This window comes from Typopeltis vanoorti, chromosome 1 (assembly GCF_054136105.1).
Source record: "Typopeltis vanoorti isolate ZY-2024b chromosome 1, IOZ_Tvanoo_1.0, whole genome shotgun sequence".
Classification (NCBI taxonomy): domain Eukaryota; kingdom Metazoa; phylum Arthropoda; class Arachnida; order Uropygi; family Thelyphonidae; genus Typopeltis; species Typopeltis vanoorti.
Genome location: NC_143549.1, coordinates 141,205,783 through 141,233,022, shown reverse-complemented (window position 1 = coordinate 141,233,022; position 27,240 = coordinate 141,205,783).

Below are 27,240 nucleotides of genomic sequence, written 5' to 3'. Positions count from 1 at the left end.
GAAAGGCGACCAGTATGGTAAGGAAGGCAACATCAAATTACGATAAGAAAATAGCAGAGCAAGCCAAAGGAAATCCCAAAGAGCTCCTTTGTTATGTGGCAAGTAAGAGGAAGAATGACTATGGAAGAATATCTTTACCATCTGCACTCCATCAGGTTGTTCTTCCTCTTCCTTGTCACATAACAAAAGAGTTCTTTTGTTATGTGGCAAGAGGAAGAATGACTATGGAAGAATAACCTTAATGAGTGCTGTTGGTGATGCGGTTGCAGAAGCAGATCAAATATTTGAGTTACTGAGTGACTACTTTGCAAGGATATATCGTCTAAGTGAAGTTAATGTTGTCACATATGTGACAGAGACTTATGTACGAAGAGAGATGGATGAATTAGAGGTTCTTACGATATTGTAGAATGTCAGTATTCGAGCTTCTCGTAAATACAACTGCGATATTAGATACAACTGCAGTGCCTTTAACTGGGTCTATAATTTGCTACTGCAGTCTTAGAACTTCTCTTATGCAAGGAAATTATTTTGCCTTCTTTCCACTCCCTTCGAACTCTGCCAGAGCTGCGACTTAAGTTAAAGAGCTTAAGTCGCAACTCTGGTAGGGTTCGAAGGGAGTGGAAAGAAGGCAAAATAATTTCCTTGCATAAGAAAGCTTCTAAGACTGCAGTAGCAAATTATAAACCGATCAGTATCTCAGGAGAGGGATAAAAGTACTGGGAAAATTACTGAAAAAATAGAATTTAAGAATGGACGGATGAGAATTTTTTACTCTACGGGGAGCAACATGGCTTTATGAAGGATCAGTCATGCCTTAGTAGTTTACTAACTTTTTGAAATAGAGTGACAGCTGAGTTGGATAATGAAAATCACTACGCGATGATTCTGCTGGATTTTGCAAAGGCATTTAACAGAATACCGCATGGAACTTTGTTACGCAAATTAGAAGAAATGAGAATGGATATGACACCGGTTTAGGAGTCGCTGATGAAGAGATATCAAAAAGTGATATACATAGGAGGATAATCCAGGTGGAAGTTTGTGACTAGTAGTGTGCCTCAAGATAGGACTGCTGCTGTTCAATTTATATATAAAGATATATAGAAAACAATTTGAAACGAAAGATTCTGATGAATTAGGTAGTGTAATTATGAATCAACTCCTTGTGAAGAGCTTGAAGGATGATTTAAATAGGTTGTCAGTGTTGGAAAAAATGAGTATCAGTTTAATGTGCAGAAATGCATAGTTGTGCATTTTGGGATAAATAGGTTACATGTTGCGTGCCACATTTATAGAACCATACTCTATGAAATAGATGAAGCTAGTGATTTGGTGGTTAGTGGTAGACAGAGATTTGAAGTTTAGAGAACATATTGCTAAGGTTGTTGAGGTAGCTCATAAGATTACTTGGCTATTGAAGAACACAGTAGAGATAAGGAAATTGTTATTCATCTTTATAAAGTGTTGATACGTCCACATCTGGATTACTGCATCAGGTCTGGGTTCTTGGAAGTAGTAGAGAGGATTCAGAGGCTAGCGACCAAATGGTGAGGGGTCTGTGGAATATTCCATATGATTATATTCTTGTTTATATCGTATACCCAAGGCTAAGCGAAGAAAGTTTTGTGCATGAAATATCTTCACCACTGAGGCAAATGATATGAAGTCACCAGCCTCCATATACAAGAATAGCCGTGAAGATACTTCAGGTGCAAACTTTGTTTTCTTACTCTTGGATAAAGATTAAAACAGGAATGTTATTGGCTGTTGCTTCATGTGGTTTCCAGTTACAATCTGTGATGTAACTTCGTTATGCAGCCGGCTAATACAGTAGTTTCCATCTTTCAAATTTCTTGCCTCAAAAGGCATATTTTAATTTTTGTAATTTGCAGATTTCCAGACATAGCAATACTTAAGGTTAGTCTTTTACAAACTTTGATCAAATGGATAAAATGTCCGTTTTCAACTTTCAGCAATATATCTGGCGAAATGTGTGTAATTCTGTAAAAACAGTCGAATATCGCTTTTATTTCTGCAGCAATCTTCTAACTTCAAATGGTACAACTCCTCTATATTCCAGTTTCAATTTCAGATTAAGTTTTGACTTCAAAATATATCCACTTCGAGTAAGGTGTAAATTATATATGTAGGATGTCAGAAAAGTAATGAATTTTTGAATTATTTTATTTATTGGATTCGAGCGGATCAGAAAGAATTACACCCCACCGAGTGACAGCAGTAATGTCTAGTTACATCAAAGTGTCATACTGCGATCGGCCATATAAGCGCAACACACAAATAGTTCAAAATGGCCGCTGTAATAGATATACGCACGAAGCAGTGATTGCGGATTAAATTCTTTATTGTAGAAGATGTGTGATGTCAATTCATGAACGTCTGAAAAATGCATATGAAGACAATGTTGTTACTGGGAGCAGAGTTAGACACTAAGATCTCGGAGAGAGATATGATGATCAATGCAAAACGGTATGTAAAGAAGTTACAGAAATTGAAAAAAAAAAAAGAAAGAAACATCTGTGAGGTCCTCACAACGCCCGACTTGACAGCAGTTTGCATCCAAGGGACTTAAATGCAATATTCGGCTGGACTGATATTCCCTGATAGTAGTTCCATGGTCCCATATTGCTCAGGGTTTTTTGTCAGGATGGTACCCTGGAACGACTGTCAGTTTTGTCCTGTGATGGATGTACACTCTGAGGATGTCATTTTGCCGACGACGAGTAGATGAAACTCAGCTTTCTGTGAAAAGCTCCGACGTCGGAACGAAGACTTCTGGTAGGTTGGCACACAGCGTCTTATTCGGCGATGGCAAAAGTGTATAAAGAATGATGGAGACTTTGCTGAAAAATGCTAATTATAAAGAACGATGAAGACTGTTATAAAAGCCATTGCTAACTAAATTATTTTTGGGAGAAGAAAAATAGGAGGCATTATTTTCTTTCCGCTCCTCGTATTTCTGTAATTAATGAGGTAAAATAACATTTAGGAAGGTTCGTATTGGGTATTTCAGGATTCTGTCAGAAGCGGAATTGTGAGAGTCTTTCATTCTTGCAATTCTTCCACCCCACGCTTTTTTCCTGTTTTGTTTTAAAGGAGACTAAATATGAACATTACTGACGATTGATGATGATACTGAGGATAAATTATGGAATGCTATTTGAATTTATTGCACATAAACAAACAATAACAGCTTTCCAAGATTTACTTTTTCCATAAATTAAATGACTTATTTGAAATCTATAATCAGCTAAGCTAACGCCGTTTTTTTATTTTATTTTATTTTATTTTTTATTCCCATATAGAGAGTAGGAGAGGCCGTTTTAGCTCTATCTTTTGGAGAATGAGTGGGCAGTTCAATTTCCACTGGTACCCAATTAGAGATAGCTGGCCCAAGGCTATCACTAATTAAATGATAGTCCTTCGATTTTCTTGAGTTTACGGGTCGAAAAACTCGAGTTTCCGGCAGAAAACACCTGCTTGCCCGTGCCAGAGATTGAGTAACTCTGGAACCAGTCGAAAAAAGGCTTAAAAAAATTTCCTCTAGTTGCCGACTAGATTCGAAACCAAGAAGTCTTCCTTCGTGCGGTCAAGCGCCATGGTGTGCAAACGCCACAACCATGTTTACGATGTTTCTTAAACTTTGAATTAATTTAGAATATGTTAACCTCTTAAATCGAGTCTTAAATCCTCTTAACTTGAGTCAAATTGAGTGTATCCATTTTTTGTGTATTCTGTTTAGATATTCCAATAAACATGCCACAACCACTGAGCTGTTATGAAATTATAAATAATAAGCTGGTGTATACAATTATAAAAGGTATTTCAATATTCTGCTTTATTGAAAAATTAGATATGCGTGGATGAGTTGCCGTAGAGAGAGATTTTTCCAATTTCTGTAACCATTTTTTGATAAAATTCCAAGATTATTCATGGCTTTGTTAAGAATTCGGCAAAAAATGATATACCAGTGGCATGCCAGGAGGGGTGCGGAGAGGACAGTTCACCTCGGGCGGCACTTTGAACCTTTTTGAACTTTTGCAGTTAATTCTAAAATACAGTCTCGAGAACTTTGTTCCAAATATTGTAATACTACTGCGAATTTTCCTCACAATTGCTGTAGTGTCGCTAGTTGTGAGAGGAGCTTTTCTAAATAAAATTTGTTTAAGAATTACCTACATTACTATGAAATAGACTTCGCCAATGTCATCAACGATTTTGCTAACAGAAAAGCAAGAAAAATAACATTTCAGAATGTTGAAATTACAGTTTTTTTTTTTCAAAAATAAAGATAATGTTTTAATTTATTTCCCTATACGTCGTTTTGACTTTTTGTAATATTTTTGGTGTGTATTGAGAGGGGCGGCAAACTCAGGGACCGCCCCGAGCGGCAACCGCTCTAGCTACGCCACTGTGATATATACTATCATTTTTTATAGAATAAATCAGCGAAGTCGATTCAACTACTTCTCCATTCTTAAAAAAGTGCTCCTAAAACGCATCAGAAAATTTTTCACAAACGTTCATCGACTAGAACCAAAAAATATATCATTGTTTCTAGGTGAATATTTTGCATGTTGAGTAGACGATTTCGCTTCCTTTACAACCTCATATATGTCAGATTTCTCTTAGTATTCGTCTTCTATAGGTGCAGTCCATACGGATATACATCATGTAACTTCTTCATGGTAAATATGAGTTTCCTCTGACTTAACCAGGTCTTCCTTAACAGTTTTTTTTTTTTTAATCCATTTTCTGCAGGTGTAGTCCATGGGAATGTAGACACTGATGTACCTTTTCCATGTTCCTCTTTGCATCCGTTTTCTGAGGGCGAATCGATTTTGCAAATTCCATCAAAAATGGAAACTACTAAGTCCAGTGGCGCACCCAGAGCGGAAGCCAAGGAGCACTGACATCCTCCCCCCAAAGAAAAAGAAAAAAAAAAAACACTAGAAAAATTTCCAAAAATATTTCCTTAATTAAAATTCTTTTTTTTTAAATTTATGTTGTATCGTGTCTTCTATTATGAATTAGGTCACATAAGGTGGGAATACCCTATAGCTCTCGGGAATCACGGCCGCTGTGGACAGAAGACTGAAGAAGTAGTGCTCCCCACGGACCGAGCACTATTTCCTTTTCTAGAGTCGAGCCAGAGGAGATCACGGGTATCATGTACTGGCGATCATTGCAGATGCTCAGTCACAGGTCGTATGCGATGCGTAGTGTGTATTCTCAAATCGTCTACTCAACTCCCTCCCCTCCGACGCAAGATTAAATCCTGAGTGCGCCACTGACCGACGCTAATCGCGCATTTTTAGCTTCAAAAATTATTTTTATGTTTTACAAGACATTTACAAAATGATTTCTTATTTTATTTAATTTTTATATTATTATATTAATTCATTTCTTAATTTATTTAAGAGAAAAATTTTTAAAAAAAAATAATATCGCAATAAATTATTATTAACATAATATTATATAATATTAATATTTTAGAAGCAATTATAAAAGGAATTTGAAAGGAAATTTCAAATTCCTTTCATAATTTCAAATCTGTGAAATGCTGTTTTACAAAATGCAGAAAAATACATGTGCGAAATTATTTCATGATACCTCAAAGAAGTCCAGTCTCATCCAGGGAGGGCACCTACTCTACAATTCTTCATCAACTACACTGAATCGAGTCAACAATCATCATCAACACCATCGCTATCTACAGGTTTATTTTCGTGTCTATTTTCTGTAGGCGTAGTCCATATGAATGCAGGGTCGCGCCAGTAGTGTCCGGTGCCTGTGTGCAAAACTTTAGCGTTGGCGTCCCTATATCCAGGGCGGCGGAAGCGAGCATTCAGAGCATGCGACAAAGCTACGAAGGGGAAGCCGCCGCCGGGGCACGGTTCATAAGTTCATTTTTAAGAAACAAATTTTTATCATAAAAACAAAAAATTCTTAGAATGATCAATATTAAAATAAATAAGGCCGAATACACCGAATAAAAATTTTAAAAAAATGTACATAAATTGTATAAAAATTGTATGTTTACAATTTTGCAGCGAGAGCAGGCTAAATGCTTGCCTGCAGTTGTTGTGTCTACAGCAGTCTATCTAAAGTGGAACTATCAAATCGAACAGTGAACGGTTTTTATGCACAGAAACTAATTTTTGTACAACACGTTTGTTGCTAGGTGATCAGTCATATATGACTGGTTACCTAGCAATAAGAGCCAACTGACAGTAACGCAGTACGGACTATTATTTCGTCTTTGTGTAGTGTTGTGTAATAGTTTCTCGTGGGTATAAAATAGAAATGGAATCAAAAATGAAAAAAAAAGTTATCCAGTGCACTAAATCCTAAGCGTCATGCTGCGAAAGAAGCAGATATTAAGAAACAAACTGCGTCTCTAAAAAAAAATCAGCTAACGCCTTTTTATTCCCGTATACGGGGATTATGCGAGGCCATTTAGCCCTATCTAACTTATGGAGACTGAGTGGGCATTAGTGATAGCCTTGGGCCATCTATCTCTGATTGGTACCAGTGGACATAGATGACCCAAGGCTATCACTAATTAAGCGGTACACAGTGAAGTGAGACGGTTGAAATGTGCCGCCATCTCGTGGTCCCTAACCCTAACATAATATATTTAATATCTGAATAATGTGGGTTCTACGGTCGATTTTCTTGAGTTTACAGGACGAAAAACCCGCTTGCACGTGCCAGAGATCGACTAACTCGGGAACCGGTCGAAAAAAGGCTTAGAAAAATTTCCTCTAGTCACCGACTAAACCCGAAACCAAGTCTTCCTTCGTGCGGCTAAGCGCCGTGGTATGCAAACGCCACATCCACTGAGCTATACAGGCTCTAACTGCAGCTCTTAATAAATTTATTAAAATATTCTGATGGAGATTGTAACCAACTCGATACATCAGAAATCAGAGTTGAAGAACCGCGCACATCATCCAGTTTGCATGAAAGAACTATTGTAACTATTGAACAAGACGCATGATTTAAGTGAAAAACAGTTAGGAGAAGATTTAGTTGTAGTTGACCACGAAACTAAAACATTGTTAGTCTCTGTAAATTTAGAAGATCCAGGTGAATGGGGAAATATTGGTGAAAGCTTACGAATTGTTTTAATTGAAATGAGGCCTGTTCAAAAGAAAAAAATAATATATCCCAGAGATCCACATGGTCGTAAATTTGGCGACACGTATTATAATAGAAAAATGGAAAACGGGGAGCTCGTGCCAAGAATATGGCTAATTTATTCCGAAACTTTAAATTCTGTTTTTTGCTTTTGTTGCAAACGTTTCGCACCTACCGAATCAAGTAGTCTTATACAAGGTTATAACGATTGGAGAAATGTAAGTACAACTTTACATAGACATGAGACTAGTTTAACTCATGAAAAATTTCTTAAAATGGAAGGAACTTGATAAAAATTTAAAAAACAAAACTACTATTCATTGCCAGACTCAAAGCATGTATGAAATGGAAAAGAAACATTAGACGACTGTTTTAGAACGCTTGATTGAAATTATAAAATTCCTTGGTAGCCAAAATTTAGCTTTTCGCGGTTCATCTCATAAATTATATGAAAGGAATAATGGCAATTTTTTTTCAAATTAGTCGAACTGTTTGCGAAGTTCGATCCCGTTATGGAAAATCATGTTGAAAGGGCCCTACAATTGTTGGAAACTTTAAGTAACGCAATCAGGGATACAATTTTATTATCAATTCGAAAATCTAAATATTACTCCATAATTTTAGACTGCACACCCGATGCAAGTAAAACAGAACAAATGAGCATTATTATTCGCTTTGTTTCCTGTGACAATGGAATTGTCAAGATCAGGGAAAACGTTTTAGGTTTTGCAGATATATCAGATTCCACAGGACATGGTTTATGTGCAACAATAATGCAACAACTGGAAAAATAGAACATTCCCATTGAAGACATGCGAGGCCAAGGGTAGGGCAATGGAGCAAATATGAAAGGGAAAAAAATATGGGCTCCAAAATTGGTTTTTGAACAAAAAGCCTCGAGCTTTTTACGTGCCATGTGATACTCATACTCTAAATTTAATCATTAACGATGCAGCCAAAGTGAATGCAGATACAATTACTTTCTTTGCAATTATTCAAGAAATATGAAATTTCTTTTCATTCTCTCACAAACGTTGAGCAATCCTTTTAAAGTTCGTAAACAAATTAACATTGAAACAGCCATCAGAAACGCGATGGGAAAGTAAAATTAATGCAATCCGCCCTCTACGATATCAGTTAGGAGAAATTTACGATGCACTTTTTGAAATTTTAAATAATGAAAATTTTAATAAACTCAGCATGAAGCACAAACATTATGTGCTAAAATGAAGGACTACAAATTTATTTGTTCTCTTATAATTTGGCATGATTTACTTAACAGAATAAACCCTGTGAGTAAAATGCTTCAAGACAAAATTATGAACATTACATTTGCTTTAGAATCTATCGAAAACTTAAAAATATTCTTACAAGAGTATCGATCAGATCCAAATTTTAAAGAAGTTCTAAAAACGGCAAAAGAACTGAGTGAAGAGGTGAACGGAGAACAAGAATTTAAAACTGGTACGGAAGTTCGACGGCGAAAGAAGACACGACAATATGACTATGAGCTTCATGATGAAACGCCACAATCGCCAGAAGATAAATTTAGAGTGAATGTGTTTTATGCACTTCTAGACGTTGTAATGTGTACGTTAATAGAACGTTTTGTTTTGAACAACTAAAAACATATTATGATAATTTCAATTTCTTGTATAGATTACTACAAATTAATAACGAAGATTTACGAAAAAAATTGTGACGATTTGGAGATTCTCTTGAAGGACGGCGACAATAAAGACGTAAATGCAATAAAACTATATGATGAATTATGTGCTTTCTGGGATATTTTTCGGAAGGATAATTTAAATATTCAAAACCTTTTGATATTCTTAATTTTATTGTGTCCAATAATTTATCTTTCCCTAACTTTTCAATTGTTTTAAGAATACTGTTAACCTTACCTGTTACTGTAGCGAGCGGTGAACGTTCCTTTTCCAAGTTGAAATTGATTGAAACCTACTTAAGAACAAGTATCTCAGAAAAAAGGCTTGTTAGGCGTTAATAGCTATTGAAAATGATATATGTGCCGAATTAGACGTTAAGACCATTATTTCTGATTTGGAATCAAGAACCCTAAAATTTTAATAAAAAAATTTCAAGTATATTTATGTAATTTAATTTATTTTCTGTTATTCTGTAAATATTTTATTTTTTGATTACTTATATTAATATTAACAAAATGTTCTAATTATTATTTCTGAATTCTTTTCTTATTTTCTCATCTATCTTGAGTTTCTTTTAATTTCCTAAAAGATAGTTCCACTTATAAAAATTATTACAAGTTACTAAGAATTTAGTAACTTGTAAAATGCAAGAATTTTTTAAACTTTAGTTCAAATAAATTTTAACTTTAATTAAAATTCATTTTAATTTTGTTAGCGATTTAACGATTATCCTGTCTGTATCTAGTCAACACCCCCGGTTCGTTACATTTAGCGAACCAACGTGTGGCTGTTCTGTCAAAATTTATTTAAGAAATTTCAAATAATTTAAATTTTTATTATCGTAAAAGAACCACACACGCCCGGATCGTTACAGGGGCGCTTAGATAGAAATTGCATGCGGGCGACAATGACCCTAGCGCCCGCACTGCCTATACCCCTACCTCCAATTAAAAAAAATTATAAAAATGTTATTTTTAATATTTGATGCCAATAAAGTGAGTATTTCATTTTGAATTTGATCTCCTAAATAGGAGAGCATATTTTTAAAGGCAGGATCATTAGCTACACGTCGCGTGTGTTCCTATATAAAAGGATCAAACTTTTCTAACGTCTCAGTGCATTTAAAACAAATTGCCATTGTTGTGATCGTAAAGTTTATTACTTTTACTACGAAGAGCTAGATTTTGCTTGCCTAAAAACTGTACTACAAAAATTATTCTTTTTATAACCAACGTTTCCTTTCATTATCTAAAACTGTTTGCTGCAAAAAGGATCAATACAAGTTATATTTTTTAAGGATGTAATTACTTCTGCCCATTTTTTTTGTAATTGCTCAAATAATTTAAAATTTTCTCATGACGATTCAGGTACATTGCGAGATGATGCCTATATTCTGCTGATAACAGCAGAATATAGAATAAAGTTAAAAACTGCAGCAGATTTTTTTATATGTGTTTAGGGAAAATGCGAGTGTGAACAAGATTAAACAAATTCGTCATCCTGTAAACAGTAAACTCACGCAAGTTCTAGTTTTTACTTGTTTACGCTAAACTATTGTTAGAACTAGGAACAGAATAAAATAAGATCTTAAGGAATAATAACAAATAAGTGATTATAAATAATTTGTTTATGACAAATCTATAAAATATAATTAAATTTTAAACAAAAAATGAAATTAATTTGATATAATTAATGAATAATATATATTTCTAAGTATTTAATCTCGCCTGAAATCTTTGGCTCCTTTACTATCCTGGCGCCTGTGTGCGTCGCACACATTTCCGGCAAGTCCCTGTATGAATGTAGATACTGATGTACCTTTTTCATGTTCCTCTTTGCTTCCGTTTTCTGCGAGTGGAATCGATTCCGAAATGTAAAACATATTTAATAGAAACTTATCACATAAGAGTTAAGAAACAAATTGTTAGATGAACGAGAATGAAATAACAATAGACAACAAAGTGCATTCTTTCTACCGCTTTTCAGTCTTTCACTTGAATCTAATAAATTAAAGATGCCAAGAATCTATATTCATGGTTCAATCTAGGAGTATGAAACTGGCGGCCCACAAAGCAATTTCTTGCGGACTGCAACTCCGCAAGAAAATATACAAGAAAAGGATGGTCGCTTTATATAATAAAACAGAAATATTATTATTATTACCACCTCAAGACCTCATGGAGTCAAAGACTCATCTGGGAGATCCTTTTATCACACACAGCTCATCATACCGTGTCTTAAACACACTCAAACTCTTTGCAGGCACCACACTCTCAGGCAAGGCATTTACAACTCTGCACGAAAAAACCTGCCTCTCACTCTCCTCTTTATACAGTTTCCAGGGGATGACCTCTAGTTCTTCCCTGATCTCCCACTATTTTCTGTAGAACTTCTCCAGCATTGATCTTATAGCAACCCCCTTACCAACTTGTAGGTCTCTATCATATCTCCCCCTCTTCCTCCTGTCCACCAGACTCTGCAAATTGCATCTTCTCAATCTTTCCTCATGCTCGACATTCCAGAGGCTAGAAACTACCTTAATCAGTCGCGTTTGGACCCTTTCCAACATCTCTTCATCCTTCTGAAAACCAGGTGATCAAATCTGGGCACAATAGTCCATGTGTGGCCTAATCAAAGCCTTATACAATGAAACAAGAATCTTCCTACTTCTACACGTCAGTGTCCTCTGCATCATTCCCAGAAGCCTTTGTGTTGTCTTCACAATTTTGGCTATGTATCCCCTAAATTTCAGATACCTATCTACTATCACCCCCAGATCTCTTATTTCCTCTACCTCACCAAGAATAAATCTGCTTCTCCTCTTTGTTTTCCAAATTTTAAAACCTTACATCTTGCAGCATTGAACTCACATCCCCATTTCCGTGCCCAATCACTGAATTTAATCAAGTCTTCCTGTAAGGCCACATCTTCACTACTCTTCATGGCTCATCCGAACTTCGCATCATCCGCAAACAAATGAATATCTTCAAAATCTTCACCAATATCATTAATATGCAAGTTAAACAGTAATGATCCTGGATCATTGCTCCCCCATGCACAACTTGTTGATACATATCAGATAGCCAGTCTCCAATCCAATGCACTAATTTAATATCCAACCCCATCTGCTCTAGTTTGACTGTCAACTTATTATGAGGTACTCTATCAAAAGCCTTTGCGAAATCCAAGTATATTACTGTGTATCCTTCTCCTCTGTCCAAGGAAGCGGTCACTTTATTGTAACAAGTAGATTACTAAACCATGACCTCCCTTTACAAATCTATGCTGTCCATCAAAGATAATACCATTGTTGTCAACCCAACTCTGGATCCTAGTTCTCACAAGCTCTGCAACAACTTAACCACAACACCTGACACACACACAGATAGGCCTACAGTTTGATGCTTGAGTTCGATCACCTCCTTTATGAATTGGCACAATCTTGCCCTCCTCCACTCCAACCGAGTGGAAGGAGGGCAAGATTGACCGAGTGCAAGACGCATATTAAAAAAATACGTCAGGGCAGGTGTCAACTCCAAGGCACATTCCTTCAGAATACGTGGTGATATATTATCATGACTCACAGCCTTATTTACATCTAGTTTGCTCAACTCCCCATGCACCTCTTGCTCGCTTACAGTTAGCAAGAGGTGTATGTACTCTTCCTCCCCATCATCTACTGCTCTCAATCTTATCTCTCCATGAAGTCACATTCACAAGATTGAAAGACCGTCATGAACTGCTCATTAAATATCTCCACCACACATTCCGCAACAGCTGTCTTCATACCAATAAATGCCATCCTTCCATAATCATTCTTTCTTTTGCTGGCTACATATCGAAATATCGATTTAAGCATTCAGTTTATTTGTTTTCATATGACATTTATAGTTATCGATTTAAGCATTCAGTTTATTTGTTTTCATATGACATTTATAGTTACAATATGGATGCCACGACTTGCTATAATATAATTGCAATAATAAAAATCTATATCGCAATTTCAATGTTAGATCCGATCCTAATCAATCGTAAACTATATTTATGCTTTCATTGTTAATTTATATAGCACGATGCGGGTAGCGTGCTGAAAATTGGAATTCCATTGGCTAGCAGCTGTTCAAAATCAAACTCTTGCCTTTTATCAATATTGTTCCAAACTAGAAAAGATTAAACAAGAACTTGATAGGCAATTTAAAGATTTTAAGGAGCAAGAAGTGTTTTCGTTTTTTACAGGTCCTTTTTCTCTTTAATTTCGGAAAAGCTCCTATTTGTATTCAAATTGCACTTATTGATTTTCAAAATGATTATTATTATTATTTGACACCTTCAGGGAGTCCAAGGACTCATCGAGGAAGAGCACCCCTGCTATACAACTCCGTTCCCATCATTCAATCACCAACTGCCATCTACTGCCAACCACCACTGGTATTGCCATAGACAATCACAAACATCGATGCCCACGGCGGGATTTGAAACCACAGCCTTTTAGCTGAGAGAGCGGACACGTTATCCACTCGGCCAACTAAATGATTCCATTCTAAAAGAGAATTACCAAGAAGGCGGTGTTCCAAAAATATACACTTATTTAGGTCAAAATATCCGGAAATTAAAAGGTTTGCAGCATATAGTCTGTTATTTTGGAAGCACCTATTCATGCGAACAATTATTCTCATGCATGGAAGGTAAAAAAACGGCCCACAGATTAAGAATAACCGACGTCAATCTTTCTGTCATAATGAAAGTCGTATGCTCTCAATCTTTGAGTCCAAATTTTGGCAAGCTGGCAATAAACATTGTGACAAGTGTCGGGGGGGGGGAATACTACAATTAAATTACTTTTAACTATATTATGCAAGTATATATATATATATATATGGAAAATCTTTAATGACTGTTACCGAGAGATAAAAAGATATTCTTTGACCAGTGAATTTAATTCCTCGTCATCAGGAAGGCTGATATTATAATATCAACCTTATATATATATATATATATATATATATATATATATATATATATATATATTACTCTACAATATTATAATCTGTCACTAAAATATTGTCATTGGCATTAAAAAATTCCTCAAAATAGACATTTCCCCCTCCCCCAAACATAGAAGTACTTTATAACTAAGATGAAAAGCAAAACGGCTTTTTTTTCTGGCGAAGTTAATTAAATTAAGGGGATAAAAATCCCTTATTATTTAACAGCCAGTATGCGAAACTCTAAGATCGAAAACTACGATCCAAGAGTTTCATGCCAAAGAACTATCGGCGAATCCAAGCGTAAGTGACCGCCTGGTAGTGCAGCACCAAGGCAACTCGAAGCAAAGGTGGAGCAAGCTCTCTCACTATCCTTGATATTTTCTCATAATGTAAAATCAAACAGCTCCTAGGAGATGTAATACTGCTTTACATTATGAGGAGAGGTCACTACCCAGACCGGTTTCAACCTTTTTTGAGGTCTCATCAATGAGTAGCTAGACCTGGATGATATCAAAGTCCAATATAATCCAATAACATTACTGACAGGATGGGTGAAGCACTAGTGCTTTTCATATTCCCCTTTATCTGTAATGAGAGATGTTTGGGAGTGGGAGATTTGTGAGCAATTAAGCTCGCCCTCTGAGGGCAGTTGTGTTAGCTATGATCGGTTGAGAGAAGAATAGCCTTTGGTCTTTTGTGTTTGTAGTAATCAGTCTCATTGTAATTCACAGCTTGTACTATTAGTGGGTTTGAATGTGAACTTGACTTCACGAAGAATTTTTCTGCAAGATCACGAAGGCAGGAGATGTATGGAGTGCAGGTTTCTCGGTGAATCTGCAGTCCACATTCTCTCAGCCGATCCTCGTAACTATCCTTGTACAGTCCTGAAACCATCTTTGTCATCCATCTTTGAATCCTTTCCACAGTTAATTTATCCCCTTCAAATCCTGGGGACCAAATCTGAGAACAATAGTCCAAGTGTGGTCTGATCAGAGACTTATACAACGGAATGATAACCCTCTTATCTCTGCAGGTCAGTGTCCTTCTCATAATAGCAGCAATCCTCTGTGTTACCTTCACCACCTTTGCAATATGTCCCCTAAACTTCAGGTTTCTATCAATCATCAACCCCAGATCTCTTGTCTCCCCCTACTTCCTCCACTATAACTCCTCCCATAGAGTATGCAGCATCCCATCGATGTTTCCCAAACCTCAAGACGTTACATTTTGCTGCATTAAACTGACACCCCCATTCATTTGCCCATCTATCTAGCTTATTTAAATCCTCTTGCAGGGCTACCACATCTGCACTATTACTAATAATCCTTCCCAGCTTCGCATCATCTGCAAACAACTGAATATCCCCCTGCAATCCACTGGCTATGTCATTGATATAAAGTTAAACAATATAGGTCCTAGTACTGAGCCCTGTGGGACCCCACTTGTAACCCTCTGCCTCCTGGAAACTGCTCCACCATACACAACTCTCTGATACCTATCAGACAGCCAATCCTGAATCCAGTTGACCAATCTGACATCCAGACCCATGTGCTGCAACTTAAATATCAGCTTATCATGTGGCACCCTGTCAAATGCCTTCGCCAAGTCTAAGAAAATGGCAGTATATGCCTTTCCCTCATCTAATGTTCTTGTAACTTTATTATAAAAGGCTAGCATATTGCTAAACAAGAGCGTCCTTTCACAAATCCATGTTAATTCTCATAGATAACATTACCCTCATCTGCCCAATGCTGTACACGGTCCCTCACTACTTTCTCCAAGATCTTAACAACTACTGATGACACACAGACTGGCCTATAATTAGACACTTCCAGTCTGTTACCACCCTTATGCAATGGCACTATCTTACCTTCCTTCCATTCCCTGGGCACCTTTGCCAAAGCCAGACTTTCATTGAAAAGCCACGTTAAAGGTACTGTCAATTCCCTAGCACATTCTCTCAAAACTCGTGGCGAAATACCATCCAGTCCCACAGCTTTACTGACATCCAGAGTACTGTATCTGAAACACACTCTCCTCCTGTACCTCCAGACCTCGTACCAGTCCTATCCCTCTAGCATTAAAACTGACTCCTCTAGGATGAAATACTCCAATAAAGTGTTCATTGAACAATTCCACTATGTCCTCTGCATCAGTCACTCTATTCCCATTTTTATCCCACAATATCATTCTTCCACAGTCATTTCTCCTCCTACTGGCCACATAGCTAAAAAATTCCCTAGGATTTTCTTTGGATCTTAGGGCCAATCTCCTCTCATATTCCAGTTTCGCTTTCCTTACCACACTAGTCACTCTTCTGGCCTGTGTCTTATATTCCTCATGCATCTCTTCACCTATCTCCTTATATCTCTTCCATAGCCTCTTTTTCGCATGCAATTCCTGTTTAATATTGTTTGTCATCCACTTTACTCCAAATTGCATCCTCTTCTTCACTTGTGGTATACAACTTACCATTGCTGATAACAAATATTCTTTCACAATTTCCCACGCACTGGTGATATCCCGGCCTTCCAATTCCTCCCTCCATGAAACTTCCCGAAGTTGACGTCTAAGACTATTATAATCACCTGCCTTATAATTCCACATAAGTTCCCGTCTCTTTGATACTCCTGCATGTCTATTCATTTTCCAAGTCAACACCATATGGTCACTCTCTCCAACTGGTGGGAGAGACGTCAACTCAGTTATTATCAACTCTTCTGATGCTATAACCAAATCCAAAATTTTTGAACCTCTTGTTCCCTCTGTTACATGTTGCCTAAGACATTTGTCCCTCAAGAATTCTAGCAATTCCATTCCCCTATTGCTACATGCATCTTCCTCTCTCCAATTTATACTACTGAAGTTAAAATATCCCATAACAATCATTCTTCTTGCACTTGCCAAAGTTAGCTGTCTAAACATCTCCTGGTCCCCATCCTCTGTGCTCCTGGGTCTGTAGCAACACCCCACTAAATATCCTGTCTTGCCTACCTCTACCTCACACCATACGCTCTCAAAATCATTTGTCTCACTTCCTTCCAAATTCTCCACTCTTAGAGGACATAGGTCATCACTTATCATAAGCAGTACCCCACCACCACGCTTTCCCCTCCTATCCTGACGAAAAATGCTATACCCAGCGACTTCTATTCCTGTTGTTATATTCCCTTCTGTCAACCACGTCTCAGTGATCGCAATAATTTTTGGCCAGGCTGATGCTATCTGCACCACCAATTCCTCTCCCTAATTTAATTAAACTAAATTAAATAGTAATTAAATAATTAGGGATTTTTATCCCCTTAATTTATAATAGTACTTTATTTCAACACAAACGCAAAAAATTTCAAACCAATCGGAGGCTCTGTAAATTTTTGTGATGGTCATTAATCAGACTTTATACTTTTTAGAGTGTATAAAATTTGATTTGTTCAAATATTTTAATTTCGGTTTAATTTGGTTTAAATGCTATATATTGTAATTATTAATATATTAAAAATATTCTTTATTATTATTTTTTTGAGTTGTCATAATCATTGTACTATTATTTTGTCTTGTCATGACTTAGAATAAATTAAACTTTCATTATTAATTTTTGTTTATTTATATTCATTCTTTCACTTCCCTTCGATTCTAATTAGTGCAGCTTTTTTTTAGTCGAAAATGGCCAACTAGAGAAACACTTTTTTGGCTAATGAATTGTGGTCTAATTGAATTTGACATACCTGGTTTAATACTTTATCCAAGTATAAGCAAAGTTTGCACATGAAGTCACTTTACGACTGGGCAACTCATATAGAGGCTAATGACTTCATACCACTTGCCTTTGTATCTCATAATGCAAAGCACATATCCTTACAAACATGTATAATGCTATGCATATAGGAAGGGTCACTACCTACACCAGTTTCCACCTTTACTGAGGTCTCATCAGTGGGAGAATACAATCCTCGATATCCCGAGTTGCCTTAGCTTGCACTAGTTAAGCTCTCAGGTCAACTTCCGAAACTTTCACAGTTTCTACAAACATTCAGCTTTGAAATAATGTTGGATATAGTATCCACTATGCCTATGAAATTATAAATTGTTTATTTCTGAAATTTTCCATTTAATATTTTTGGACTGGGGTTGACTGCAGATATTTGAAACCGCAAATAAGGGGAGGAGGACTATGGTATTGTGAATGTCTGAAGTAATGTGGGTTCTACAGTCAATTTTCTTGAGTTGACAGAACGAAAAACCTTACTTTCTAGAAGAAAAAACCTGCTTGTCCTTGCAGAGATCGACTAACTCAAGAATTGGGAAAGTTGGAAAAAATTCCTGTAGTCAGAGACTAGAATCGAACATAAGCCATTTTCGGGAGCCCTAGCACTCATGAAGGTAAGTGCCACTTTCGCTGAGCTACACAGGCTCCCGACATTAATAAATTAAAAATAAAATAAAATAAAAAATACCATTTCCATAGGTTAGCATATAGAGTACCATTACTTATCCTCTTCATGCCTCATGGCACATAAGGCATGAAGAGGATAAGTTCTGTTTCTTATCCCAACATCTGTTTCTTCCAGATACATCTGACCTGAGCCACAAGTTCAGCATCTCTCCAGCTCTTCCATCCAACTAGTCTTCTTTCCTTTTCTGTCATTCTATGCAAAGTTAATTTAGGACTTCACCTTTTCCTCATGACACCTCCAAGAGGTCAAAGCATCATTGTGGGAGGGCAGTCTACATCATTCACCATCTCCCCTATCTTCATCCTCCAACTACAGCAGCAACCCACAACAAATATTACTTTGTTGACCCTTATCTCACATACGAGTATTATTATATCACACCTCCAGGGAGTCCAAAGACTCATCGAGGGAGGGCATCATTCTACAACTCTTCGTCTCACTACTCCACCAACCTTCATCATCTAACACCAACACCATCTACCACCACTAGTGCTTTCACAGACAATCACAAACATCCATGCCCACAGCGAGATTCGAACCAGCAGCCTTTTAGTTGGAGAGCGGATACGCTAACCACTCGACCAACCAGGCCAGCAAATCAAATATATTCAAATACACTGCTTCTCAAAGTCATGTGACTGCCCTTCTGACGAACCTCAAGCTTAGTTGGTAGCAACCAGGGTCAGCCTTCTCTATAAAGGAGCCCGGGTGCAAGAAACCTTTTGGGGCCCTAAAATATTTTTCAAAGGTAAAAATTAAAGGATTCGAAATAAACGTATTGTAAAACTTCTTACCTGCAAATGATTTTGGCATAGGAAAAAAAAAAAAAAAAAAAAAAAAAAAAAAAAAAAAAAAAAAAACACATTTGAAATATAATACGGTTCCGCAAATGTGTACCGACTATGCCCACTCGATCGTGGGGCTCAGGTGCATTGCACCCACCGCACCACTGAGATGGCCGGTCCTGGTAGCAACTCCTTAATAACACTCCACCACCCATTTTGTTCTCTCTGTCTCTTGTCTAAAAAAAAAAAAAAACAACCTTAACACTCTATTCTTGAAACTATATCATCTTTTGTTAACCAAGTTTCACTGATACCAATAATATATAGCCAAGACGTACTAATCAAAGATATGAATTCTTCACGCTCGTTTCGAATATTTTTTTAATTAGTTTCCCTTTTTCTGCATATCAGACAAAATGTTATTCAATGCTTTTCTCAAAATATGAGCTCCCAATTTATTTAGATGAACAGTCACTTAAATATAATTAATTTATCCCCTCATATTCACTCCATAAATCAATGAATTGCACAACATTCTTCCTTTACAACAGCTGAACTCATTTATTTGTGATTGGTTCTTCTATTCAATTCATTCCTATCAGAATGTGGCAATACATCTAGAATCTTCACTTTCTCCCCTTCCTCTACTGCTTCTTTCAATAATACTTTCATATCCTCTCTCATTCCATTTTTCCCGCCCTTCAGATCTTTGTATCTGCGAAACATTATTAACTCACTTACTTTTCCAACTTGTTTTCTAATAACAACATTAATATCCTTAATTTTTGCACCAGAAAAACATGACTTAGTCACATTAACATCATGTACACCTTTAACCACCTTACCGGCCATTATGGATTAAATACGCATCCTCATACGGTTCGTATCCATCATATACTTCAATGTAATATCAATGGTATTACAATTTCAATGTGCACCTCACATCCATGGAAACCTTGACGTCTATAGACATCTTGGCCAGTAGCGTAGTTAATCATACAATATAATACTGGTCATTAACTTGGCCATGCCACTTTTCAATATTCTTCTGACTCTTTCAAGAACCTCCCTCCCTTGTTCAATTCATTCCTATCAGAACATGGCAATACATCTATAATCTTCACTTCCCCCCCCCCCTCCATCCTCTACTGCTTCTTTCAATAATACTTTCATATCCTCTCCCATTTCATTTTTCTACTTAACTAAGACCATAGTATTGTCTCAGTTAAGTCGCAAGTTTATAAATTTCAAATTTATGAAGATAGAAACATGAAGTATTCCAGGTCCACCCCAAGATGTGTTTCAAAAAGCATTTAACCCCTCATATTCACTACATAAATCAATAGTTTTAATAACTAAATCGCCGGTCAAAGCCAGCACATTCAAATACAGGAATGCATCTTAGGAAAATAAGCATGCTATGCTGCATTACTATTTTTGAAAAAATTTCAGAAATAGTGTGTCGTCTAAGTTATCATTATTCTTATTATTAAAAAATAATAAAATAAAATAAAATACAAATAACTGAAAAAATTACTATTATTATTATCATTATTCAGTAATTACAGATCTACAACTACACTAAAAATTATCAATCAAATTTTGGAGCAGAAACAGTCTCAACAAAGGTTAAAACATGTGCAGACAACTTTCAGAACAAAAACATAATGCTCCATAAACAGAACAATAAGGGAACAAATCTCTTTTGGATGATTTTCAGACATAATTAACATTACCTTAGATAAAAGCAAAATTGTCATGGTTGTTTTTATCATCTTGACAAAATCATTCGACACATTCTTACATGAACCTTTATTGGAAAAGTTAAGGTATGTTGGAATATGTGTATCACTGCACACATGGTTTGGAAATTACCATCAGAACAGAAAACATATCACATGCATCTGGTCATTCCACAGTAGAGAGTTACCAGTAATCTACTTGTGCATGATATTAGCCAGTTACCTCTTAGCGGCAAGATCTTCCAATATGCTGATGATAGCTATAGTAATCCATTCGTAATAATAATTATTATTATCATCATTTGACACCTCCAAGGAGTCCAAAGACTCATCGAGAGAGAGTGTGCCAAAGCATCGAATGACTGAGCCCCTTCCAACTACTAACCACACTCAAACTTGCTCAATTTGGCTTTCTGATGGTCATTTCTAAGCCATGTGTGCAGTGATACACATATTCAGTGGTGAGCTATAAGGGGCTTGCGCGAGCCCTTTGTTAAATTTTTCTCAAATTGCAAGCCTCTTATTTTCTTGTTTACTTTTTTATTTTTTCAAAAAAAAATTTTTTTTTTGAAACATATTAAGTGACAAGCTCATACAGTAACCTAACAAAAATTAGTCTATTCGGCAGTGTATAGATTATTTGGAATTATTGTTTCAATTCCTCTATAACGAATGCACCAAGTTTGAAAATAAAATAAGCACGCTATCTTTACCTTTCTCCCTTCTGGTAGCCAATCGTATGGTAAAACCAGTAGCCAATCAAATGTTTTATAAAAGATTTCATTCTTATTATATTTTGATAGTCAAAAAATGTTTTTCTTATGTAAGATAAATTAACACAGTTGATTGTGTGCAAATATTTCATGTTTAGATCATGAAATATTTGTTTAAAAATTATAGCCTTTAGAGGTTGATTGTCCTCTCATACTTTTTGATTGGAATTTGTACACAAGCTGTATTAATAAAAGTTTTCGTGTGAAATACGGCTTTTTTTTTTTTTTGCTCGATGATGTGATGCGAGCCCTTTGTTAAAATTTCCATAGCTCACCACTGCATGCATTCCAACATACCTTAATGCCAGCATATCCCAAGCAAAAATTCAACATGACATAAATCTGGTCACTAAATAACTCATCAAAAATCCATACACCTGACTGACTCGGTGGATTTCAAAATTAATGATATTCAGAAATCCACTAGATCAATCACCTGATAATAAGTATATAACAATCTATAATTTGATCTCCAACCTGCAAAACACAATGCAGTAAAGCCACCATCAATCAGGTTGAAACAATATGGTGTCTTAACATTTACCTTAATGCAGATGGGAGCTGGAATAACTACATAAATCATCTGCAAAACAAACTCCATATAATTTATTTTGTATGGGTCCCCCTCCCACATCCCTTAGGATGGTTGAGACCTCCTAAAGAGAGGGATTAAGTATGTATTTTATGACTGTAGATCCGTGTGTGTGTGTGTGTGTTCATGGGGTTGACCTGCCTGTTCTTAGGGAAGAAAAACTTGAGTTTCTAGGTGAAAAAACCCTTTACCTCCACATGAGACTGGCTAACTCACCTTCAGTCGAAAGAGACCAGATAAAGGCCTCAATGACTAAATGACTATCCAGGCTTCAATGATAGAATGTAAAATAATAGCAAAATACCTTTCTCCCTATGCAACTATGTAAATCTTACTTTGATGTCAACTACAGGATAGCCAGAAGTATATATATGAATGATAGAAGAGGAGAGAATAGGAACAGTAGAAGAGAGGGAATGAGAGAGAGTTATGGAAATGATAGAAGAGGCCCCTTGCCCCCCCCCCCCCCCGGGTACACCGTTTCAGATATCACATTTTTCCCATAAAAAGGTGTAATGCCCTCCCTCCAGATTCGCCAGTGTTGCTTTTGAAAGGGAGATACTTTTTACCCTTTTCACCCAGCAGTAAATCATGCATTTACTTATTTCAATTATAACAATTTTCTGTCTATTATTAATGTTGTCCTGAATATTTTATTATTATTATTATTATTATTACTATTCAGGCCTCCAAGGAGTCAAAAGACTCATCGAGGGAGGTCCTTCCTAAGACATAAAGTCTGTCAAGACTCACTGAGGGGAGGTCCCCCCTGAGAAACACAAAGTCTATCATACCACTCTTTAAACTCACTGACCGTTCTCGCTCCCACCACTCCATCAGGCAATGCATTCCACGGCTCAACCACCCTCCACACAAAGAAACCACTCCTTACCCTCTTGCTCACAGTTTCCTTTCGTAACTTCCAGGGATGGCCTCTTGTCATCACTCCTTCCCGCTGATCAACCAAGCGAAAGAACTCCCCAGTGTCAACGCTGTAACCACCTCTCAACAGTTTAAAAGTCTCAATCATATCACCTCTCCTTCTTCTATCCACCAAACTCTGCAGTCCACATTCTCTCAGCCGATCCTCGTAACTATCCTTGTACAGTCCTGAAACCATCTTTGTCATCCGTCTTTGTATCCTTTCCACAGTTAATTTATCCCCTTCAAATCCTGGGGACCAAATCTGAGAACAATAGTCCAAGTGTGGTCTGATCAGAGACTTATACAACGGAATGATAACCCTCTTATCTCTGCAGGTCAGTGTCCTTCTCATAATAGCAGCAATCATCTGTGTTACCTTCACCACCTTTGCAATATGTCCCCTAAACTTCAGGTTTCTATCAATCATCAACCCCAGATCTTTTGTCTCCCCTACTTCCTCCAGTATAACTCCTCCCATAGAGTATGCAGCATCCCATCGATGTTTCCCAAACCTCAAGACCTTACATTTTGCTGCATTAAACTGACACCCCCATTCATTTGCCCATCTATCTAGCTTATTTAAATCCTCTTGCAGGGCTACCACATCTGCACTATTACTAATAATCCTTCCCAGCTTCGCATCTCTGGCATTATAGAAAGTTTCTTGGTGTATGGGTGGATGTGTAAGAAAGATATAATCTGAATTTATTTCTTTTCTTGAAATTTATACAATTTTCTTATTTCCTTAATTTTTCAATAACAACAACAAAAAAAGTTGTTAATAAATTTTTACAATAAAAAATTTTTTTTAAGAAAATAACATGAAATAAGCAAAGGAATTTATTCCAGAGAACAAGTAGGAGAAAAAAAATAGTACCTCCTCTACTCAATGATTTTGAATAGAGGAGGCTCTTATTTCAAGTGATAACACACTTTAATAGCTATTTAAATGAACTACTGGTGGCAAAACACAATGCATATGATATCATTCGAACATCATCACAAAAATTCTGAAAGTACGTTGCCATTTGGATTGCTCTTTATAATTGTAAATACACTGTTCTAGTAATTATTACATTATTCAGGACTTCCATGCCCTAAGACTCATTGTGGGGGCCCAATCTTAGACAGGACAAAGTCTTTCATACCACTCCCTACACTCAATCACTATTCGTGCACACTCACTATCCTATCAGGCAATGCATTCCATAGTCCAACCACCCTTCATGCAAAAAGGCCACACCTCACTCTGTTGCTCATCACTTCCAGGGATGGCCTCTTGTCCTTGTTCCTCTAACTACCTCTCAACAGTTTAAATGTCTCAAATCATATCATCTCCCTTCCTTCTATCTATTAATGCAGCCCATATGCCTGCAGTCTATTCTCATAGATAACATTATACAGTTCTGATATAATGATATATAGATAACAGATAATCATTTTTGTTATCTGTTGGAAGTTTTGGTTATACTCTAAATTAAAGATACCAAGAAATTATATACTTGGTTTAATCCTTTATGCAAGTGCAAGCAAACACCCGAACTATTTTCAGGACTAGAGTAACTTGTATATATAGAAGCTTATGACTTCACATCACTTGCCGAGGAAGGAACAATCGACCGTGAGATGCGGTGATTGATTCATTCAATCCAATACCCTTGGAGGGTAATGGATGGCAATGCTGTAGCCAATGAAGTTCTAACTGAGGCTCGGTTATTGCTGTTACCCTCCTGCCATGATCAGAGCTTTAATTGCTCAATAACACCTTATCTCTACACTGTCCTCTACAGATAACGGGGAATATGAAAAGCATTCTTGCTTCGCCCCTTTAAGCCAGTCCTTATAAGGTCTATAAGGACATCACTTGCCTCAGTGCATCACTTGGCCCAGTCCTGAAAACAGTTTAGGCACAAACTTATTTGTTTACACGTGGATAAAGGATTAAACCAAGTATATAATTTCTTGGTATCTTTAATTTATAGTATAACCAAGTGGAAAAACTTCCGATAACTATCTCTAATCCTTAGTATTTTAACAATAAGGTTTGACACCTTTTAACAGCTCATATATGAAAATATGACTTCTGCATTACTTCAACCTTTGTATCACCTCTAGGCTTGGCTCCCACAGATGAGAGCTCAATAAAGTCAAAACCAGTCTGGGTAGTGCCTCTTCCCATAATGTATAGCATTATACATACCTGCAAGGATATGTGCTTTGCATTATGGGATACTGTGGCAAGTGATGTAAAGTCATAAGTCTCTATATATGAGTTGACTAAGTCCTGAAAAATAGTTCAGGAGCAAACTTGTTTGCTTACACTTGACTAAAGCATTAAACCAAATATATAATTTTTAGGTTATCTTTAATTTTGTTATCTGTCTCTGTACCTTCTCCAATGTTAATTTATCCTCTTCAAATCCAACTGATCAAATCTTAACAGAGTAATCCAGGTATGATCTGATCAGGGCTTTATACAATGGAATTACCTATTATCCATCCTTTTATCTATGCTAATCAGCATCCTTCTCAGTATTGCAGTGGAATACCTTCACTTGAAATTAGGGAACAATATGTTCCCTAATTTCAAGTTTCTATCAATCATCACCCCCAAGGTTCCTTATCTTCTTCACTTTCTCTAATACAGTTCTGCCAATAGAGTACGTGGCCATCCATCAATGGATCAGAGGCGTAGCTAGGGGGGGGGGGGGGCAGCACTTTGAACATTTTTGAACTTTTGCAGTTAATTCTAAAATACAATCTCGAGAACTCAATTCTAACTATTTACTACAGCGAATTTTTCTCACAATTGCTGTAAGTGTTGCTAGTTGTGAGAGGAGTTTTTTTAAATAAAATTGATTAAGAATTACCTACATTACTATGAAATAGACTTCAACAATGTCATCGACGATTTTGCTAACAGAAAAGCAAGAAAAATAACATTTTAGAATGTTGAAATTTAAGTTTTACTTCAAAAATAAACACAGTGTTTTAATTTATTTCCCTATAAATCGTTTTGACTTTGTGTAGTATTTTTGATGTGTATTGAGAAGGTGGCAAACTCAGGGACAGGCCCGGGCGGTAAAAACTCTAGCTACACCACTGCAATGGATTCCAAACTTCTCAAATCAAATCAACTAAATGTATTAAACATGGATGTTTAATATATTTAGTTGCATTAAACTGAGACCTCATTCATTTGTCCATCTGTTCAGCTTATTCGAATCCTCCTGAAGGGCTACCACATCAACACTATTACTAATAGCTCTTCATATCACCTGCACACTGAATATCTCCCTGCAGTCTATCGGCAGTGTCATTGATATAAAGGTTACACAATATGGGTCTCAGAACTGAGGGATCCCACTTGTAACCTTCTACTTCCTTGATGCTGTTCCACCATATACAATGCCTTCATATCTATCAAGATAGCCAATGTCCAATCTAATCACTAATCTGATATCCAAACCCATATGCTGTAACTTAAATATCAGCTTACCTGTCAAATGTCATTCTTCCACCATAATTTCTCCTCCTACTGGCCATATAAGTATTCCTTCAGATTTTCCTTGTATCTCAGAACTAATCTCTTCTTATATTCAAGTTTTGCCTTTTTTACCATGGTAGTCACTTTCCTGGCCCAAGTATTATATTCCTCAGCCAAACTGCTCTCTACTCCTCATAATTTTTTCAAGAACTTCTTTTTCAAGATGCTGGGTCTTATGGTTTGTCCAACGGATAGCAACCAACACGAGGAAGTGTAACAGAAGTGACTGAGTCGGTCACAGAAAATGCCTTAGCCAGTTTTGATATGCCTGGTTGGCTGAGTAGGTAGCATATCCACTCTCCAGCCAAAAGACTGCAAGTTCGAATCCCACCGTGGGCATGAATGTTTGTGACTGTCTCTAAAAATACTAGTAGTGATGGTGGGCAGTAGATGGCGCTGGTGGAGTGGCAGAGACAGAGTGTTGTAGAGTAGGTGCCCTGAGTCTTTGGACTCCCTGGAGGTGTAAAATAATAATAATAATAATAATAATAATAATCTGCAGTTACTATTTGATATTGCTAGTCATCCATTTTATGCCATCTTGTTCTCTTTTTCACTTGAGGTATACAACTTGTCATTGCTGCTAATAAATATTTCATTACTG